Raw genomic sequence first — 22,199 nt, forward strand, 5'->3', positions numbered from 1 at the left:
TATTCTTCTTGGATTGATCCCTTGATCATTATGTAATGTCCTTCTTTGTCTCTTGTAACAGTCTTTATATTAAAGTCTATTTTGTGTGATAGGAGAATTGCTACTCCAGCTTTCTTTTTTTTTTTTTTTTTGCTGTATGCGGGCCTCTCACTGTTGTGGCCTCTCCCGTTGCGGAACACAGGCTCCAGATGCGCAGGCTCAGCGGCCATGGCTCACAGGACCAGCCGCTCCACAGCATGTGGGATCCTCCCGGACCGGGGCACGAACCCGCGTCCCCTGCATCGGCAGGCGGAATCTCAACCATTGCGCTATCAGGGAAGTCCCCTCCCCCCCAGCTTTCTTTTGATCTCATTTGCATGGAATATATTTTTCTATCCCCTCACTTTCAGTCTGTATGTGCCCATAGTTGTGAAGTGGATCTCTTGTAGACAGCATATATATGGGTCTTGTTTTTGTATCCATTCAGCCAGTCTATGTCTTTTGATTGGAGCATTTAATCCATTTACATTTAAGGTCATTAACGATATGTATGTTCGTATTACCATTTTCTTAATTGTTTTGGGTTTGTTTTTGTAGGTCTTTTCCTTCTCTTGTGTTTCCAGCCTAGAGAAGTCCCTTTAGCATTTGTTGTAAAGCTGGTTTTGTGGTGCTGAATTCTCTTAACTTTTGCTTGTCTGTAAAGGTTTTAATTTCTCCATTGAATCTGAATGAGATCCTTGCTGGGTAGAGTAACCTTGGTTGTAAGTTTTCCCCTTCATCACTTTAAATATGTCCTGCCACTCCCTTCTGGCTTGCAAAGTTTCGGCTTGGACATATAATTTTATTCTTTTGTTTTTAACAAAGTGCTCATCAGTTCTTTTTATATCTCCTAATTAACTTATGTAGATTTCTCCAAGTAGATGTCACACATTTATTGCTTGGGATATTTTAATTTTATGATGTTATGACTGTTTATATATTTTCTTTTCCTGCTGTAACAGAATGTAGTTTTTCATTTCTATCTTCTCAGCCATTTGAATATGTTGTATCTCTAATTTTTAGTTGATATTTTGTAAACAGTCATACTTTCTCTTATAATTATAATTTTTATTTATGTTTCATGTTTTGTTGTTGTTTTATAGCCCAGAAGCAACAACAGTTTGGGGGTTTTGATTTTGGTGTGTGTGCCTTCATTGACTCACCATAAATGGAAATAAATAAAATGCTCTCTATTTAAGTATGACATGCTTCTTGACTTTAAGGAGGTATGTTTTGTTACTGATTGTGTAATTGAGTAATAATGAAAATTACCAGATAAATTTTCAATTCTATGAAGATGATATTTTTTCTTGTTTGTTTTATTGATATGTTAGTTTATTAGAGAGTCTAATATTAAGCCATTTCATATTTGTGAGATGAATCCTTATTGGTATTTTTCATTATTGTTTTAATATTCAATTCAATTCACTAATATTTTATCAAATATTTAAAATTTTGTTTTATAAATCTTCAGTAATTTCTTCTGTTGTGTTCAGAGGTCCTTTGAGGTTATAATCTTCTCATTGAATCAGGAGATGCTTTCCTCCTTTTCCATTCTCTAAAAGACTATCATTTTTCTTGTATCTATATCTATATTGCACCTGTAACAGGTACTGTCTGGTCTGGAAAGCATAACAAATTCACTAATAATTCTCAATTCACTAATAAAACTGTCATTCTTGCAGAAGATCCTTTCTTATTTTTAAAATGTCTTCTGTGACTAGTGGTCTTTTCATGGTTTTCAGAATTTATGTTTGCTTATTTGTTCTTGTTAAGTATTTCACTTAAAAATAATTTTCCATTTCATTGAGATAATCAACTCTGTTAGCATAGACTGGTACATAATATCATATTTTTCAAATATCAATAGTTCATATGTGTTATATGTACATTTTTATTGCTAACTTTATTTGTGCTTTCTAGATAGAGCATTATAAAATCTTTTGCCAGAACCAATTATTGTATTTAATTGTCCATTTGAATGCTTATGTTATCTAAAACCTTATTTTCATGGTATTATCCCTTGTCTGATGAAAAATTAATCCTTTTTCTAATTTGCCTATTATGTGTTAGTGTTTAAAAATTTTTGATATATGTTATCCTCATTTTGGTTGTATTCTAGGTAATCTGCAGTTGTATGTTTGGATTTCACTTTGATTATAAAACAATTGAGCAAAGTATTTCAAAATTTCCAATGTATATTTATTTATTTCATGCCCCCAGTTCCAAATATTTGTGGTTTTCATTTTGATGTTTCATTCTTTTGTGATCAGACTGTATACATTAGAGTACATTCTGGATTTTTAAAATTCTTATGTTTAAGAATTTTCTCATATTATTGTATATTCTCCTCAAACCTATATTTTAAAAGTTTGCATATTATTACATCATATGGTTGATTGAAATTTTTTCCATAAATTTACAATTCAAACCCTATGGCTTTCATTAATATAGTTAATGCCTTGGCAAATATCCTTGCAAATAAAACTGTGTGCCCATATCTCATTATTTTCTTAGGATAAACTTCTAGAACTTGTATTACTAGGTAAAATTGTCGTGAACATGAACATTTAATACAAAAAAAGAACAAAAAGCCTGGTGAGGGTTTTGTTTGAACATGTCGAATTTAATTTCTTCTTATACTATGCTGTGGTTAGAAAATATGTCTTGTACAATTTCTACTTTGGAATTTATTGAAGGTTTCTTGGTGGCTTAGTGCAACAAAATGTATACTTCATGATGAAGCAAATTTTTCCTTTTGTTCTTTGCTGTATTCCAGTTACTAGGAGAGTGCCTGGCATGTAGTAGACACCTAATGTATTGAGTGACTTTCTAAAAATGTTCAGTGGCTTATTGGAATAAAAAGTATAATATCTCTCTGTAGAGTGCTAAGTTGAATACACTGTAGCTGTTAACTCAACTGTATTAATTCTATTCTTCAAATTCTGTCCTAATTTCTTCCTTCTTAATTGACAATAAATTGGTAGTGCTATTTAGAGTTGCATTTTTTTCAGTTTTTCTCATACTTCTAATAGTCTTTGCACCATATATTTTGATGATACCTTTTTAGTGTATAAAGAATTATGAATATTAGATCTTTCTATGCATATTAATTTTTAATTATATAAAGTGATCGACCTTCTTTCCTTTAATTTCTTTGGCAATTAATATAGCCACTACTCCTTTTTACATTTGGATTTGCCTTATGTTTTTGCATTTCATTTTTAAAACTTTTCTGTCAGAAGACTGTCCATCTCCATATCATCAGTCTCATTCACCTCCATACATCACATCTTTAGCTCAGCTGCTATATTATCTTTATTTTCTAATCTCTTACATATTATCAGATAAAGTGATCATTTAATAAATGTGTGGAGAAGTGGATGAGTGATGGGGTCAGTTTCGAGTAGTCATCATGGTCTTCCTTGAAGGACTGTCAGTTATGTATTGTCCTTAAGTATTAACTGAACACTTGACCTTAGTTACACCCAGCTTGTGCTCAGCTCTACCTTTGACAATCGAATTACTGCTGTGCGTCACTGGGAGGATATGGGTAAAGCACAGTATTTGAGAAGTATTGAGTTATGTCTTTAATACAGTAGCACAGGTTTTTATTCAGAATATTTCCAATAAAAGGCTTCCCTTAATTTACTGGTGACTTATTTAAGCACATGATATTTTTTATACAGTCTGCTCTTCTATATAATTAGAGTCATAATATTCATTTTAGGACTCACATCTTTCCTGGTCTCTGTATTAGATTTCCTGTCTCTATCTTCAATATCAATGAAGAGATACAGTGTCTTCCAAGGTCTAATAAATTACCCACATGTCCTATGAGGTACTCATTCCACTGTCTCAATATGGGTAAAATGAGAAGGCTTCAGTGGATTCAGTTGGTTATTTGGGCCATTTAACAACAGCAACAACAACGAAGAATGGCATTGTTCTCTATTCAGTTGTGCAAATAGTTGAAAATATGGCAGGCATATTGAAATGAATCTATCATTACATTTAGTCTCAGTGTTTGTCTACCAAGTGGCTCTCTACTGGAGATGATTTTGCTTCCTAGGGGATATTTGACAAAATCTGAAGACATTTTCAGTTGTAGCAACTGGGGAAATTTAAAAAGTATGTAGAGGGTAAAGACCAGGGATGCCAGTAAACATCCTATAGTTCACAGGATAGCATCTCTCAACAAAGAATTATCCAACCCCAAATGTCAGTAGTGCCAAGGAAGAGAATCGCTGGTCTCTCATGTAAAACAAAAGGCATTTTTGAAAGAGTGATATGCATATGGGATATGTGTGCTGTGTGGTCTGATAAAAATATAATCATTCAAGATGGAATTAGTATGATGGATTTGTCTTTTCCTAACTACTGAGATTTTTTTAAAGAGAAAGATGAATACAGTAAGAAGGAATCTCCTCTTTTATTTATAGTTGTCTTGCCTACTTCTTAAGTGGCAAAAGCAAGTGAGAGGATGAGAAACTGTGGAAGTTCTTTGTAAGAAGTAAAATAATACATAAATATAAGGTAGAATTGCAGATAAAGGCATTCAAGTCAATAACCATTTGTTAAGCACCTATGCTGTGTGATTCCACTGAGAATGAAACTGTTGACTAATATTCCATTCTCTTCTGTGTTGAAAGACTGAAATTCATAGACTTGTGATGAATGACTTCTAGAAGTGGAAATAATTGATTTGAAACAATGTTTAAGGTATTTGTATAATAGCCATGTGTGACAGATAAGGCTGAAGTTACTGGACCATGTTTCTCTCATCTTCATTCCAACAGAGCAGATCCACTGTCATCTGTTAGACATGTACTGTACAGACCGTGTTTGAAAAAGTCGACTGTTAAGAAGACTAGTTCGAAAAACACTAGTTGATCTACTCCAAGTCCTTCTAGAACAGTATGGAGGTTCCTTAAAAAACTAAAAATAGAACTACCATATGACCCAGCAATCCCACTACTGGGCATATACCCTGAGAAAACCATAATTCAAAAGAACACATGCACCCCAATGTTCATTGCAGCACTATTTACAATAGCCAGGATATGGCAGCAACCTAAATGTCCAATGACAGATGAATGGATAAAGAAGATGTGGTACATATATACAATGGAATGTTACTCAGCCTTAAAAAGAAATGAAATTGGGTCATTTGTAGAGATGTCAATGGACCTAGAGTCTTTCATAGAGTAAAGTAAGTCAGAAAGAGAAAAACAAATATCACATATTAATGCATATATGTGGAATCTAGAAAAATGGTACAGATCAACCTATTTGCAGGGCAGGAACAGAGACGCAGATGTAGAGAACGAACATGTGGACATAGGATGGGAAGGGGAGGGTAGGACGAATTGGGAGATTAGGATTGACATATATACACTACCATGCGTAAAACAGGTAGCTAGCAGAAACATGCAATAAAGCACAGGAAGCTCAGCTCGGTGCTCTGTGATGGCCTAGATGGGCAGGATGAGGGGGTGGGAGGGAGGTCCAAGAGGGAGGGAATATAGGTGTACATATAGCTGATTCACTTCATCGTATAGCAGAAACTAACACAACATTGTAAAGCAATTATACTCCAAAAAAAAAGAATATTGAAATTTAGAAGATGTGACTTACTGGAGATTGTGTAGCTAGAAATTAATTGAACAGTCAGTGAAATTTAGGTCTTCTGACTCCTTAGAGTGTTTCTTTTCACATATTGCATTAAACTTTATACCTGTCAAAGCGTGATGATCTGAGAGAAACTTGGCCTGTGTTTTACTTGAGGGTATCCATTAGTTTCTGTGGAGTAACTGTATAATAACTCTTTATCATTTGTGACTTATTTCAGGCTTTTGAAAAATCGGTCTCAGAATGAAACAGTTATTTGCATGGATTCTTGTAGGGTTGCCTTTTCTCTCTCCACCTCCCTCTGGTCTCTGTCTTTCTGTCTGTCAGTCTCTCTCTCTCTCTCTCTCTCTCTCTCTCTCTCTCTCTATATATATATATATATATATATATATATATATTTCTGTAGTTTGCTTCTGTAAATTGCTATCTCCAAATCAACAAGGAAGATGAAAGATGAACAGTGAATTTTTCTACTCAAAAATGGCAGTGAGGGGCTTCTCTGATGGTTCAGTGGTTGAGAGTACGCTTGCCGATGCAGGGAACACGGGTTCGTGCCCTGGTCCGGGAAGATCCCACATGCCGTGGAGCGGCTGGGCCCGTGAGCCATGGCTGCTGAGCCTGCGCGTCTGGAGTCTGTGCTCCACAACGGTGAGAGGGCCCGTGTACCACAAAAAAAAAAAAAAAAAAAAAAAAAATGGCAGTGAGTTTTTCTGGCAGATTGATTTGAATACACATCTTGTCACATTAACTATATTAAGAACAATATGACTATCCAATCATTAAGACTCTACCATCTATTTTCTCTCACTGAATCCAAATCATTTTCTCAGTGCTTTGTAACAGAATGAAGAATATTAAATTAAGTGGATATATTTTTTTAAAGAAAATAATTGTAAAATACTATGTTAAAGTGTGTAGGATCTAATTTTATACATATCATCATTGAATTAAAATATCTTCAACATAGGGTGTGTCTTCTGGTTCTCCATTTTTCTTGACATTATTAGAGGATGTAAAATTAAGAATATTTATTTAATTTGTATATATTAATGTATTAAGACCTCTGACCATTAGAGCTATTCTTTCCATCAAAAATCTATTGCTGAACCTAGAAGAATCAGATAGCTACAAAAATGTAATTTTTTTCATATTTTATTTTTTCACGGACTTTCTTTAGAAGTCATGTGAGACTACCAAGCCTTCTCAGTTTATAATGTACCTGGGGTTAAGAACAATGTCTCCAACGATGAAAACTGTTTAACAGGTATAATCCACAAAAAGTAAAAATTCTCCTGTCTTATCATAAAGCATCTAAGAGGTGATGAGGTTGGGGTTGGAGGGGGCAGTGTTACAATGTCCTCTCTGCTTTGGGAGAATGTTGTTGCTAGAGCTCTCTGTTCTCTGGCTCAAACAGGAAAGTGATTGAAGCTCTGAATCAGCATCATCAACACATTGTCTTTGTCATCATCGCAGTCATCATCATCATCACACAACCAATCCCACATGAAACTGGTCCTACATTTACTATGTACCAGTGCGTTGCATATATTACCATACTTAGCATTCACATTTCTGGTGTGAATTTCTGGTAGCCATTTTTCATACCTGCTATATAGACAGATTCACCAAGGTTCAGAGTATAAGTTGGGTAATTTTTTTTTTTTTTTGAGTTGGGTAATTTAACTCAAGTTTACACCTCTTGAGAGTATAACTGTCAGACTCTAATTTATACCCAGGTCTCTTTGATTTTCAATTCTAATTTTTTTCCATAATATATACCACAATTAACTACTCACTTTTAATCATAAAAGCTACTGCAAAGATGGGCTGGAGTCTCTGCAAAATAGATAATTCTGATATTGATAGATATAGATATTGATACTGGTAACACCCATGAATGACAAATGCCGATGAAAACTAGAGTAGGAAGCTCAATCCTAGAGATATCAAATTTCTAAAAATTCGTAAGGTAAGAAGAGAAATTGATGTATTTGAGAAGGGCAGAATTAAATAAAACATAGGAATGAACTAGTGATAGTGTTATAGAAAAGTAAAGACAACATTGACCTGAGGGCTCAAGCAAATAGTCGAGAGTGGGTAAAATTTTTATAAGTGAAATATCTGCCTGAGGTTTGACCCACATTTGTAAATTTTGTGGGAAATTCTAACAGCATATCACTGGTGCCTGGAAGATTAACCAAAAGATCCACCTGACTGCTATGATTCAGGCATATCTAATATGAAACGTGAGGCTTTCAGTTACATTGAAAAGTACAATGACGATAGAGAGAGCCAACAGGGTCATGTGCATTTTTTTCTGAATTGTTCAGGCTTTTCTATATAGAATATAAAGTAGGTGTGGTGGCCAGATTGTGAGATATTGAACCATACGGTTTCAGGATATATTTCTCATGGTATTGGGAAATGCCAGTACGTGGAAGCTGCGATGGTCTTAAATGAAAAGTCAGAGTTATACTCACTATAGTGTCCTCTAAGCTAAAATCTATGAGGTCAAATTTAGAATGGACATTTAAATTTTATGTGGTAAAGCTTATTCCAAGAAATTTAGAAGGTAATTTATTTGGATTATTATTAGTTTTGTGTGTGTGTGGTACGCGGGCCTCTCACTGTTGTGGCCTCTCCCGCTCCGGACGCGCAGACTCAGCGGCCATGGATCACGGGCCCAGCGGCTCCGCGGCATGTGGGATCCTCCCGGACCGGCACGAACCTGTGTGTCCTGCATCAGCAGGCGGACTCTCAACCACTGCAGCACCAGGGAAGTCCAATTTGGATTATTAAAATTGATTTCCAGGTTTAGTGCATGCTACTCCATGAATGTTTCTCTACATGACCTGTACAAAACACATTTTGATTTTAATCACAGTTTAAAATCTACCTTCCTTCTTCACCGGCTGTCACCACCTACCTGTATTGGCATTATAACATCGAAGAGAAAAAACTAGTGATTTGAGTCCTTTGTATCTTAAAATTATGTAATAGACTGTTATAAATATTTCATTTAGAACAGGTGCTCTACATTCTCAACTTACATTTTTATGGCTTCTTTTTTATTGAAATATAGTTGACTGTATTTGTTATTGACTATGTTAGTTTCAGGTATACTACCTAATAATTTGACATTTGCATACATTAGAAGTGATCACCATGATAAGTCTAGTAACCATCTTGCCCATACAAAGTTATTACAATATTATTAACCATATTCCTTATGCTGCATATTACATCCCAATGACTTATTTATTATATAATTGGAGGTTTGTACCTCTTAATCCTCTTCACCTATTTTGTCCCACCTCACCCCCCTACCCTCTGGCAAGCATCTGTTTGTTCTCTGTATCTATGAGACTGTTTTCATTTTGCTTTGTTTTTTTTTTTTTACATTTCACATTTAAGTGAGATCATGCAGTATTTGTCTTTCTCTGTGATTTATTTCACTTGTTATAGTACCCTCTAGGTCCGATCATGTTGTCCCAAAGGACAAGATCTCATTCTTCTTTTATGGCTAAGTAATATTACATTGTGTATATATACGACATTTTCTTCATCCATTCATCTACGATGGACACTTTAGGTTGCTTCCATATCTTGGCTATTTTAAATAATGCTACAATGAACATTGATGTGTGTATTTTTTGAATTAGTGTTTTCTTTGGGTAAATATCACTTTTGTTTTTCATCCAATAAATATATATTAATTGTTCGTATTCTAGTACAAAAGTTTGTGTTGGGTGCTTATGTTTTAAATCTGATTGGAAAGAAAAAGCTCAGGGTTAATTGTATCTGGAATTAGGAACATGAGAATAATGGCGTGTTACATATCTATAGAACTTTACAAATTACAAACTGCTCTCACAGTTGTTAAACTTCATTCTTTTAACACTTTTCAAAGTTTAATGTGTACAGGAAGCACTTGGGGATTTTGTTAAGATGTCAGTTCTGATTCAGCAAGTCTGGACTTTAGTTTCTGCATTTCCTACAAGGTCCTGGGTGATACCAGTGTTGCTGGTTCACTTCCAGTAGTGAGGCAGTTTTCCCATTTGTCCCTCCTTTGCTGCCGGTGAGGTAACTGAGACTGGACAGGTTGAATGACTAAACCACAGTCACACGGTGGAACTGGTCAAGCCAGGAGCAGTTCATGAGAGGCTTGATTTAGACCAGTACCAGTTTCACCTCATGATAGAACTGAAATTGTGCTTCAGAGAGACCCTCTGAAAAGAGTTAGGAGAGAACATAGTACAAACTTATTAAGAAACATGTAGGGCTTCCCTGGTGGTGCAGTGGTTGAGAATCCGCCTGCCGATGCAGGGGACACGGGTTCGTGCCCTGGTCCAGGAAGATCCCACATGCCGCGGAGCGGCTGGGCCCGTGAGCCATGGCCGCTGAGCCTGCGCGTCCGGAGCCTGTGCTCCGCAACGGGAGAGGCCACAACAGTGAGAGGCCCGAGTACCGCAAAAAAAAAAAAAAAAAAAAAAAAAAGAAATAAAATGGGAGAGGTGACTTTTTCTCAAAGTTTTCAGAATATTACCTACAAAACTTCATCTTTGCTAGAAATGCAATTAATTTGTGAATAACATTTTTGGTATCTACACATGTTTTAAATAAGACAGATTTTAGAAGAAAAAATAGCAAAATTGTTTTCTATCTTGAAAAACAAAAAGTAGAGAATTTATCCTTAAAACTATTGAAACCCATTAATTAGCATAAGACCTTAAAGTAATATTTACTTCTCTGATGTAATGTTCCAAAAGGAACACTCTAGTTCTTATGGTACCTACGCAGTATCCAAACAGTTAGCAAGATTTTAAGAGAGATATTTCAGTGTCAATATGTAGATGGAAATACAAAAGCCCTGGGACCATAAGTGACTTGTACAATGTATCAACTAAGTGGCTATAGGATGGGGACGAGAACCCAGTTCTCTTTTTTCTTTACTCCTTAGCTGCCAGGGAGTGATGGGCGAACTCAGTTTCTACAGACAGTCAGTAATGAAGTAAATCTCAGAGCTCTCTGAAGATTAATGGATTTTCCAAAGTAACTTGTGGGTAGTTAAGATTAGACTGAATAAAAGCTGGAACTATTTCCCCTAGCTGAGTTCAGCCACATCTATTATTTGTTGAAGCTTAAAAGCAACTCTCAGGATGCCACTGATTATTTAGCAGCTTGATTCTCATGGTCTTTGCTAGCACAGAATAGTTAATGGAAGATCATCTAAATTTATTTTTAATGAGTTCTTACTATGCATAATAATATCAATATATTTTATGGATGCCTTCCATGTGAAAATTGCTAGAAGCTAAGAGAAGAAACATGTAGTAGGGCCATATCATTGGATTTACCAGAGTATATATTAACAAAGTGGTCATGCAATTCTCAGTTGTGCAAAGATCTCTCTCTAATTCAAATATGTTTGCTGGAGTCAGAATAAGACATTTAGTAGATGTTAGGAAAACTCCTTTAAAGATAAGTCAATTACAACATGGTTGCCATTGTCATCAACAAATTTAGCAACTATGTGGTTTATTTTTATGTTGATGCTTCGTGCAGAGTGCCTTCTACAACCAATAAATCTATTTTTTATGTATTTGTATTTGAAAATGAAGACAATACATAGGACAGTTAAACATTAGTAAAACTGTTAAATTATTAGTTGATATGAGATAGTGGCATTACTTTATTTTCCTATAAAAGAAATATCCCTGAAGGAGTGTATAAATTGCCAATGAGCTTTCAAAATTAATATTTTAAAACTTAAAGTTACAAATTTTGGGGATTATAAATTGCTTAGAATAGTGTCTGAGGCAAAGCAAGTGTTCAGGAAATGATTACAGTTTGTAATGAATCATTAAATCTTCACAACGTCCTTTATTTACCACTCCCCAACCCTGGCCCCATTCAACACATGAGGCTATCAAGGCATAGATATGCTGAGTAACTGCCCAAGATTGCACAGCTAAACAGCTAGGTAGTGGTGAAGCTGGCATGTGAGTACAGAAAGTCTGTCTCCGGAGACTGTGTTTTCTTAATTCCTACCTCTGTAAGTATTTAAATAAAATAATACTAATTATAATATTAATGATAATAATAAGTAACTTTATCTCAGACTCTTGTGTTCTTTCTGAGCCTTGATTATTTCACTGTATCCTTAGGGTTTGCTCTCAGCTCAAATATTTGTAAAATCTCTTGCAACCAGAGCTACTGTGGAGCACATTATGCAAACATTCTTTATCAACCTGGTGTATTAATTAGGAAATATTTTATTTGCCAGAAAAAGTCAAACAGAGACCTATAATTACGAGAAAATAGAAATGGTGAGGCTGAACTTAATGTGCTTAATACTTTACTTGGAAAAAATATTGGATTCTGAAACTAATATGTATGAAAAACGGATATAAACCAGACTAAATTTTAAATTGTTTTTCGATGAATTGCCCAAACTGTTAAGAGATATATCACAGCAAAAGTTGTGCTTGTGATTTCACTTCATATGGAGGTTGAACTTCTTCCTATAAAAAATAAGAAAGTCTTTTGACCCCTGACTTTGTATGCTTCACTTGTTTGAACTACACTTTTATTTTCTCACAAATTAAAACCATATCTTTCAGCAAAGAGCCCATTAAAGGAACAAATCTTCCTTGAAAATGCTCTGAAACAGTCTTCATTTTCATTCTTGTGTAATTTTATTTACAAACTGAGAGGCAACTGGAGCATGTCAGAAACAGCTGATGAGTAGATGAAGTAATGACTTCTTACATAACAAGGTTAGTTTTCTCATTTGGAAGAATAAAGGGATGAAGAATATGAGGTGGTTAATTTCACTGTCAGAATACTTGTTACTCATGCATGGGAATCTTTCTGGAAAACAGCTTGCTTTAAAATGTTAAGATATTAGAAAGACAGGAGTATCATCCATGGCCATCCCTAGTAAATAACAAGTAGGGAGAAAAGTAACTAGACAAACAAATAGGGCATAAAGCTGAGGAAGAAAGACACAACCTGTTTTATACAAAAAAAAAAAATAAGATTAGCTAAAATGTGAAAAATAAAATGGTGCTTAAGTTTTAAATTGTTTAGACAAATACAGTGAAGAGTGAAAGCAATTATCTCGGTAATTCCGGTCCCAAACCCTGTAAGTAAAATATATGGGAATAGGCCTGAGGTTTTTATATTCTGAGGGATTTAAGTAATCACTTTCATCAAATCAGACTGGTTTAATCGTAATTCTAAGCCCATAGAGGTTAAAGACATATCGCACAAAATAGAATCCTGTTTTTTTAGAAAAAATTAATCTAGGTGATAGACAGCTACTGAAACACACACACACACACGTGCGCACACACACACACACAAAATCATGTTTAATCGTAGTGTGATTGGTGCTATGCTGTTGTTCCTGAGGGTAAAAATGACCCAAAATATGAAGTGTCGAATGTTAAAAATATACAAAAGGCTCATCACACATAGAATATGCCCAGTTTACTCAATGAATCGAACACACATAACCCCAGAACAATATAAAGTTGTGAACATAGCAGAAGAAGCAATGGCATACAAGGGATATGCATTTCAAACTGAATACTTTAGAGCACATCTCCTGCCTGGCCATTTGCACAGTGGTTGCCTTGTTCACATTTGTTTTTCCTGTATATTTAGAGATTCTATTTTGAGAAGTTATGCCTTGGGTCTAGATTTTTCCCACCTCACCAGTGTTTGAAGCAGATGAAATGTATATCTTATATCTCTACAAGTTTCTTTCTGCCCTGTTTTGGATGTCTCGTGCCATGTAACACTGGATTGATTATATACTGCATGAATTAAGGAGATGAAGATACACCTCCTTCTGTAGGGCTATTTATAAATATTTCTTAAGTATAGGGAGAGATTAAGATTTAAGCCAGCTGCTAATAACATTTGCAGGTATGGGACAAGAATATATACTATATGTATGAATATTTTAAATTGTATATCGAATTAGTAAATTATTAAATAAAACAGGTTTTACCTTTGTACTTTGACTAATATATTTTCATAAAAACTAGAATGCCAGGTTTCAATTTATAATTATTAGACACCTCAGAGTTCTATTCTAGAAGATGGCAGTGCTAGGAGAGCTTGCCCTCACACCCTCCCCCCTACAGTTTTTGAACTATTCTCTTTACCTTGAATTCCTCCTGTATTTTCAGGGGCCTTACATACACACATCTGAGGTATCTCAGCTTATATATCCAAACTCTTTGCAACCCTCCAAAGAGGCAATTGTGGCTAGAGATCTGCATTGGCTATATTCAAACAGACAATTGTACTTAAAGTTCTTTCTTCCAGAATTGTAGAAATTTAGTTAAGCAACACTTAGAAATTCTTGCCTTAACCAAGATCATTCCTTCCATCCTACTTTTTTCTCATGCCTATGTAATCTGATTTTTTAAACAATTTTGTATGACAGCTTGACAGATGTATCACTGGATGGAGAAAATCAAGTTCAGGGATGTCAAGTGAGTTGCCTAAAATCAGTTAGTATTGTAAAGCCAGCCTCAAATTGGACCATTCAGATTCCAAACCCTTACACTTAAAAAGAGAATAAATTGGTAAACTGTTAAGCAATCACACATTCAGAAATGTTAACAATTCTTACGTTAAGAAAATAATATATTTACCAAAAGTCTCCAAGGGGAAACCAGTATCAATATTGGACATTAGCAGAAGAATCTTTATTCCTAAAATACTATTGGGGACAATTATCCAGCCTAAGGGGCAATTGAAGGAATAGTTAATTAAGCAAACTTTGAAAGATATTTATGATGAATATTTATTACTCAATTTTAAGATTGCACACTAGGTATTGTCTACTACATATATCCGTTGTCAATATTTTATGACTATGCTGAAATGTCTCAGGAGCACTTGGGAAAAAATGAGAATGAAATTGTTTTCTGAGAGTTAAACTTTGAAGTCAACACATACTAGGTCAGCTCAGAGATATACAAAGTTGCCCTAAAGAGAAATACCAACTTCTTGAATTACAAGACTAAATTTAATTTAATTTCATATAGTAAAATATCAAAAGAAAGAATATGCCCTTAAGAAAGGATTTAGTCAGAAAATGAAGTATAGAAAAGAGAGGGTCCCAGGATTGATTTGACTGTGTCAATTTGAATATGGTCTAGAGAAGAAGGCGCCTTTTTCAACAAACTTTGAATATTCCTATCTCATTGGACAAGCCATCCCTAAAGTGAATATGTATACATCAGGCTGTCTTATCCTTCCATTCCATTGTTATCTCATTTATCTACCTCTCTTCATTTTAACTCAGTATTCTCTAAACCTTCTCTGATAAAGATTTTGTTTCCTGTATAGAACAGTCTCTATAGCTGATTATGCCTGCTGGGGAGATATAGATCATGTGATGATGATTTTTTGTTGTTGTTATATATCAACCAGGAGGCATTCTAGTGTGTGTAAAGGGACTATTAGTTCTTCTCTCAGACTTATTTCTTATGAACACAACACTGATATTTTTTACAATATTCCCAACAAGCAAAAAACACATTTTCCAATCTCTCTTGCAGGATGCTAAGGCTGGGAAAACAGAAAAATCAAAGGATTTTAGAACAATGGTAATATGGAGTTGTCACACCTTTCCTGGACTACTACTTACCTCTGAGCACTTTGTTATGTGAAAAAATAAAGTAAAACAGCTATATCCTTTGGACAAGCCACTGTAGAGTCTCTGTTGCCTGCACTCAAATACAAACCTGAGTGACGCAGTGAATCTTACAGTAAGCCTTTGGAAGACTGTTGTCATAAAGATGAGGATGGCAGATTAATTAATTAAATCAGCAAAAGATAATCGAGTACATACTGTATACAAGGTTCATGGTGGGAAATTGTGCATAAAACAGCCTTGATCCTGATCTAATCGCTCATACAGTAAAAAATAGGGGTTAAAGAGAGGACAGAAAGTGAGAATAAAAAGTACAAGTAAAACAGGTATTATGATAAATACTTTGAAGGAAATCGGTACAGAGTGAAGTGATAGGCAAAACAGGGTAGGAAGTGTTTACCCAGGGAGGTTGATGAAGGCTGCTGTGAGCACATGGCACTTTTGGAACACAAATGGAAGAAATGGAGCATGGGCATTGCAAGGAGCAGATTCTAGGCATGAAGAACAGCATGTGCAGATCCATTTGGAAATGCCATTTTGTGAGGCCCCTGGTTCCACTATCAGGCTTCTCCTGTCACTCTAATCTTGTCCTTTTGCTTGCCTTCTTAAAATGTCTTAAACAAGGTACATTAGAAGAGAGGAGGTATTGATGAGCTTTTCTTAGAATCAGGAATAATGGATTTTGTTTCCTTTCTCTCTCTTCCATTCTTCCAGTCACCATTGCATAGGGATTTATTATAGATTCAATAACCTTGGCTCCATTTTCTCACACACAACTGCTGCTTTACTGTTGTGCATCCAGTCTTTCAATTGCAAAACTTTTCCTGAAAATGAATTCTAGCAGAGTTTTCTAAGGCTGTAATTATGCTTCCAAAATAAAAATACTTTATTGGGTGAGGTCTATTTTTCAGTGATTCTCTCTACACCACCAAAATGTATGAAGCCTTATTTCATAATATTTACAGGGAAAAGGTACCAGTGACTAGGCATAGCTATATATCTGAATCATAACATGTATTCTTATAATTTAAGGCAATACCAGAATCTAAAGTGGATTTCTACTGAAGAAAATTCTGAAATATCCTTTTCTAAGTGCCTTTTAAAAAAACCTAGTTGCAAATAAAAAATTCCCTCCAGATCTGGAGTGCCCAAACATTTTCACAAAGGGATCGTTTTCTTTATGTGAAATTGTATATGAAAGGATAGACATAAAATATAGGAGCAGATAAGAGTAACTTACTGTAGGACTTGATGCTCTATGGGAACAGGGCATAGAAGTGTCATTCTCTACTGGTCCACTTCTCATTGGAAATATCATTGAGACACAGGGAGAACGTGAAGAATATAGGATTGATTTTACAAACAGCTATACTTTTCAAATTTCAGGTCCATCAGTTTTTGGCATTGTGTAAACCTTTGCAAGTTACTGTTCTTATACTTGATTTTCTCATCTCTGAGAGGAATTAAATAATAGATCTTCAATTTGAAGTGAGAATTTAACTAGAAATTTATCTATAAGAAGATCATGGCACAGGGGTGCGTTATCTCTATTATTTTATTTTATTTTATTTATTTATTTTTTGCTTTTGAATCAGTATATTAAGGAGACATTCATACATTTCAAGAATTGCTTAAATTCTGATATCCAGATTTAAGCTTGTGAACATATGACTTTAAACATACAATTAAAGCTATTCATAATTTGCTATTCTACCAACATTAAATTACATTTACTTTGGAGCATAAGTTAAATGGTTTAAGTAAGCCTGTAACATACCTGCAAAACACCTTCCTAACTCATACATGCAAATTACTTCTCATTACTCTAACCTCTAAGTTACCCTGCTCCAGAAGTGACTACTCTAAGGCTTACTGTGGTCCAAAGAGAAGGAAGAAAAAAAGAAAGTAACCAGGACCAATAGCTAGATATATTAAAAAAAAGATGGCACAGCAGAAGGGAATGCAATCCTACAAGTGCAAGCCCTCAAGAAGCAGCATGTTATGTGATAAACCCCTTCTTTAGAAAGGTATCATTTCTATCACTGATACCACAGGCTAAATTATATAGCATGCCATCTTCAAGTAACAGTTGAGGCAATAGAATAAATGCAGAGGCATCACAATGAATCCCACTTAATACCACTGTACAGACCAACACTTTTCTACAAATTCTTTGTCTGACTGCCAGTTAAATACAATTTTAACTTCATAGCTTATCAATTAAGGGTCATACACTGAAGCCAATACATATACCTGGCATTTCAGTCTAAGCTATTCCATGTACATAGCTGAAATCAATTACAAAGTATGGCCTAACAAATGCTAGGGGAAATTTTTTAAAGTAGTTTTTACAAGTATTAAACTTATCTTGCACACTGAAGTCATCATACATACAGGGCAAAGTCAGAGCTTTTATATTTGAGTTTATTCTTCATTTAACTTTTAAAACACTACTATAGTTGAATATTAAAACAAACAATAGCAAGTAGTGAGCATGTTATGATTATAGTCCTTCACTCAATCACTACTGCAAATAAAACGCCAGCAGTGAGTGTTATTCACTGGCCCCATTAGGAGGTCTGACACTGAACACCAACCCAAGGATGATGTTCATCATCCCCATATGCTTCTCCATTGTAATGGCGCCGTCTTTCCTGATTTGGATCGAAGTCCACTAGTTCTACCTGGTCCATTTCATCAGTCTCTTCTACTTCCTTCCTCTCAGGTAGGAGTTTTTCCAGCAAAGAGAGTTTATCCAGGGAGAGAAAGCCATTCTCAGGAAAGTTTACCTTAAATTCAATGATTAGGTGACCCTTTTCATATGGTCTACGATAAATTGGCATGCCTTCATTTAGCACACACTTGATATCTCCATGCTTGACAATCTGACCTGGATGAGAAGTGATGACTATGGTTCGGTTGTCAAGAATAGATATTGGCTTTTGGAAGCCACACAATGCCTCAACCAGCTGTATGTCCAGACACATGAAAATGTCTTCTCCTCATCGAGTAAAAACAGCATGGTCCTTCTGATCTAAAACGATGATAATATCTCCTGGCTCCAGTCCTGGTTCTTGGTCTCCTTCACCATGGAATGTTATCTTCTGGCCATCTTTCATGCCTTTGTCAATATGAACTTCTAGAATTTTCTTCCCTCCAACTATCTTCCTTCTGTTGCAGCTTTTACATCTATCTTTAGGACTGATCTGCTCCCCATGGCCCTGGCACTCCATGCAGACAGACTGAATTTGCTGAACCATTCCAGGTCCTATCTGATGAATTCTTATTTGCATTCCAGTACCTCGGCAATTGGGACAGAACTCTACTGCTCCTTTCTTATCACCTCGGCCTTCACATTTGTCACAAATCACATTCCTTTGCAGAACTAGTTTTCTTGTTGCACCATTATATAAATCTTCTAAGGTTACTGTGAGCTGATGCACGACATTTTTACCTCTCCTTTCTCTGCATCCTGCCTCCTCCTCCAAAACACATATCGAAGGTGTCCAGGGAGCCAAAACCGCCACCTGCTCCACCTTCTTTAATTGCCTGCTCTCCTCCTTTGTCATATAATTCCCTTTTCTTTGCATCAGAGAGCACTTCGTAAGCTTCAGAAATCTGTTTAAACTTCTCTCCTTCATTTGGATTCTTATCAGGGTGGTACTTCAAGGCCAGTTTCCTGTGAACCTTTTTCAATTCTTCTTGGGTGGCATTGGGTTTGATCCCCAAAACATCATAATAAGTTGGTTATTTCACCATTTCCTACAGCCGGTGAGAGGGCCGATGCCGGTGTGGGGGAGCGGAAAGGAGCGCGTTGCCGTGCGCAGCTCGGGCAGCCGCCGCTCCTCCGCTTTTTCACCGAGCGTTCTGGAAAGTTCCGCCTGGAGCGCCGCAGCCGTCGTCTTTCGTAGCCGCTATTATTTTAAATTTAAAAATTGACTCTGTAGTCACATCTTTCCCTGCAACTCTCTCACTCCATGTTTTTACGCTATCATGCATTTTTAACCACAAAGGTATGCAGTCCCTAAATCCTCTACGTTTTCTCCATATCAGTCACCTCCTATTTTTACTTCCTTCCTATTCATCTTAAGCATTGTGGTCAAATTTCAGTTAGTGTTTTGCAAATCTCCTGGTTCTTTACTGGGTAAAACCCTGATTCTGGATAAATCTAGCTGTGTGCTTCTTCTGTACCCTTATTCAGAGTGCTGAAAGCTGTTATAGAAAATTACAAACTGAAACTTTTACTAAAAGAGTGGTGCCCACCCTCAGTTGGATCCTTAATGCTTCCTCAGTAGTTCAGTGTTATTTGAGTTCTTCTCTCTTCATTATCTATGGCAGCTATTCCAACCCTCTCTGAATTTCCAGGGCTAACACATAACACACATTCCCAGCTGGTTCCTCACATAGAAACTAAAAGTAATAAGGATGAAAACCTTTGTGACTTACTGCTATCGATTTCTAGACTGTATCCACACTGCTCTTCCCTCCTCTTCTGTCTACCATCTTATCTAAAGTGAATTCTTCCATCTCTACCCAGGATTCTACTCTTTTCTGCCTGTTCAAGGACACATTTCATAAATTATACCCCCTCCTTTCCTTTTTCTTTCTTCAAATAAAACGTCTTTCTGTTTCAAAGTTTTTTTCACTGGATTTTAAAGATGCTGTATTCACTTTAATCTTAAAAAGGAAAAGCAACCATAAACATAAACCATAACCATAAAGAAGCAAACATGAGTCCACAATTTAATCATACTTTCCTGGTCACACACTCACCTATATCTCTCCTCTCCCTTACAATCAAACACCAGGAAGTTGTATGTGTATCTATTTTTTCAAATCTCAATCATTCCCCAAGCTACTGCTCTCTGCCCTCTTCCCCCACTATTCTACTTAACTTACTATCTACAGGGTAACCAATGACCTCCTTGTTTCTATGTCTAGAGCCACTTTTCCCCCACATCTCACTTGAATTCTCAGCAGTATTTAGCAATATTGATTATTACTTCTTGTAAAACTTTCTTCTTTGGAGTTTCATGTACCAGATGACAGCTTGAGCACCAGACTCTAGCTCACTTATTTCAAAAGCTTTTATAAATCAGTCAGAAATTTCACAAAAACAGAAGCTAAAATACAGTTACAATAATAACAAGAAATAATTTATGTCAGTAATGAATCAGAAATTTCATAAAATCGGGATATAGAAAGAGGATAGCATAAGATAAATGTAGAATATCCTGTAGATATCAGGGATAAGCAAGGACTTCCCAAGGAAGTCCAGAGATGCTCCAGGTTCAGAGTCAACAAATTCAAAGACCACTGGGAATCAGATAATTTATTAAGTAAACACCTTTAGAATATCTGAGACAGATGACTTTCTTCCCCCTTCCTATTGTAAACTAAGTATCTAACAACTGGTATTTTTAACATAAAGATAAGTACTGGAATTTCTTTCTTAAACACAGAAAGTGATCTACCTGAGCACAGTTACTAGTGTGCATTGAGGATGAGAAAGAAGTATCATGGAGCTTAAGGATACCCTAGACAAGGAGTTGCCAAACTTTTCTTAACAAAAGACTTGATAGTAAGTCAAGTCTTTCAGGCCATATAATCTGTTGCAACTACTCAGTTCTGTCTTGGCATGAAAGCAACCATAAATAGTACCTAAACCAATGAGCATGGCTGAGTTCCATTAAAATCGTGTTACTTGTGTCAACCTCTGCTCTAGATCCACAAAAGACCAAGGAGAGAAATGAAAAGAAATATAGTTTCATCAAGTAGTAAAACGACTGTCTCCACTGCCAAATTGCTTACTCCTTCCTCTGGCAGTGTAGCTGTCTGACATCCTGTTTCTTATCTGTGCAGCCTATAGGAAGATTACCTGTTGACATGCCCAAATATTTATACTGACAATTGCAGTTGATCTTCCAGTTGAAGAGAGCTATCACCTAGAAGAGACATATATAACTGGTGAGAAAAAGATTTAAGCCACTATACTAGCTAAGATAGTATTTCACTTATACTTATGAATGAACATGTGACATCTGAAAAAAAATTAACATCACCAAAGAGAAGAGAAGAACCAAGATAAACTAAAAGAAAAATCAGCTCTGGAGGATTAGACATAATTCAGAGAATGAAAGAAAACTTAAAGTTAAATGTAATTGTCCTTATTAAGATTTAGGTGTAAATTAAACTATTCGAATGATTATTTATAAATTATAAAAATGACTGTGGAAATAAAAAAAAGACAAAGTCTGAGTGGTAAAAATGAACATAGTTAAGGTGTACTGGTGGAAGAAATTATCTTAAAAAAGAGCAACAAATCATCCAGGAAAAAAATCAGGAAATCTGACAGAGTTTAGACAAAAAAGAAACAGATGAAAATTATGAGGATAATTAAGAAAAGTAAATCAGAAAAGCCCAGTGCATGTCTAAAAGGAATTTTAGAGGGAGAATAGAGAGACACTGATTTGCCTTATCTGATGTTCTGAATACATGGGTTAAAAGTTTTTAATTACTAAGCGAGATGAATGAAAAGAACCAAAAGAGCAAAACTTTAGAATATCAGGGTTAAAGAGAAAATCCTAAACTTACCCAAAAAGAAATGAGACAAAGCAATTATGTTAATATATGTTGATTTCAAAGAATTGGCACTCAGAAAGACATCAGACTTCTCATGAGAGACATCAGAACCTAGAACAATGGCTTTCCAAGTCTGAGGGAAAATGTGAAACTAGAGTTCTGTATCTGAATATATTATTGATCAAATGTGAAGTTAAAATACACACTTTTGCAGGAGTAGAATGACTCAGAAATTTCACTATACATATTTACTTTGTGAAAAACAAAATCACTGGAGGAAGTATTCCGG

The 22,199-nt window shown here is 35.6% G+C and overlaps 1 protein-coding gene and 1 pseudogene across 1 annotated transcript in view; one reads left to right on the forward strand and one right to left on the reverse strand.

The window, feature by feature from the left end:
* Positions 1–22,199, forward strand: part of KCTD8 (potassium channel tetramerization domain containing 8) — a 253,625-nt gene that overhangs the window by 126,968 nt on the left and 104,458 nt on the right. The gene's annotated exons all lie outside the window — the stretch shown is intronic.
* LOC136123502 (dnaJ homolog subfamily A member 1 pseudogene) lies at positions 17,899–19,087 on the reverse strand (annotated as a pseudogene).

Source organism: Phocoena phocoena, chromosome 5 (genome assembly GCF_963924675.1).
Source record: "Phocoena phocoena chromosome 5, mPhoPho1.1, whole genome shotgun sequence".
Taxonomy (NCBI): Eukaryota; Metazoa; Chordata; class Mammalia; order Artiodactyla; family Phocoenidae; genus Phocoena; species Phocoena phocoena.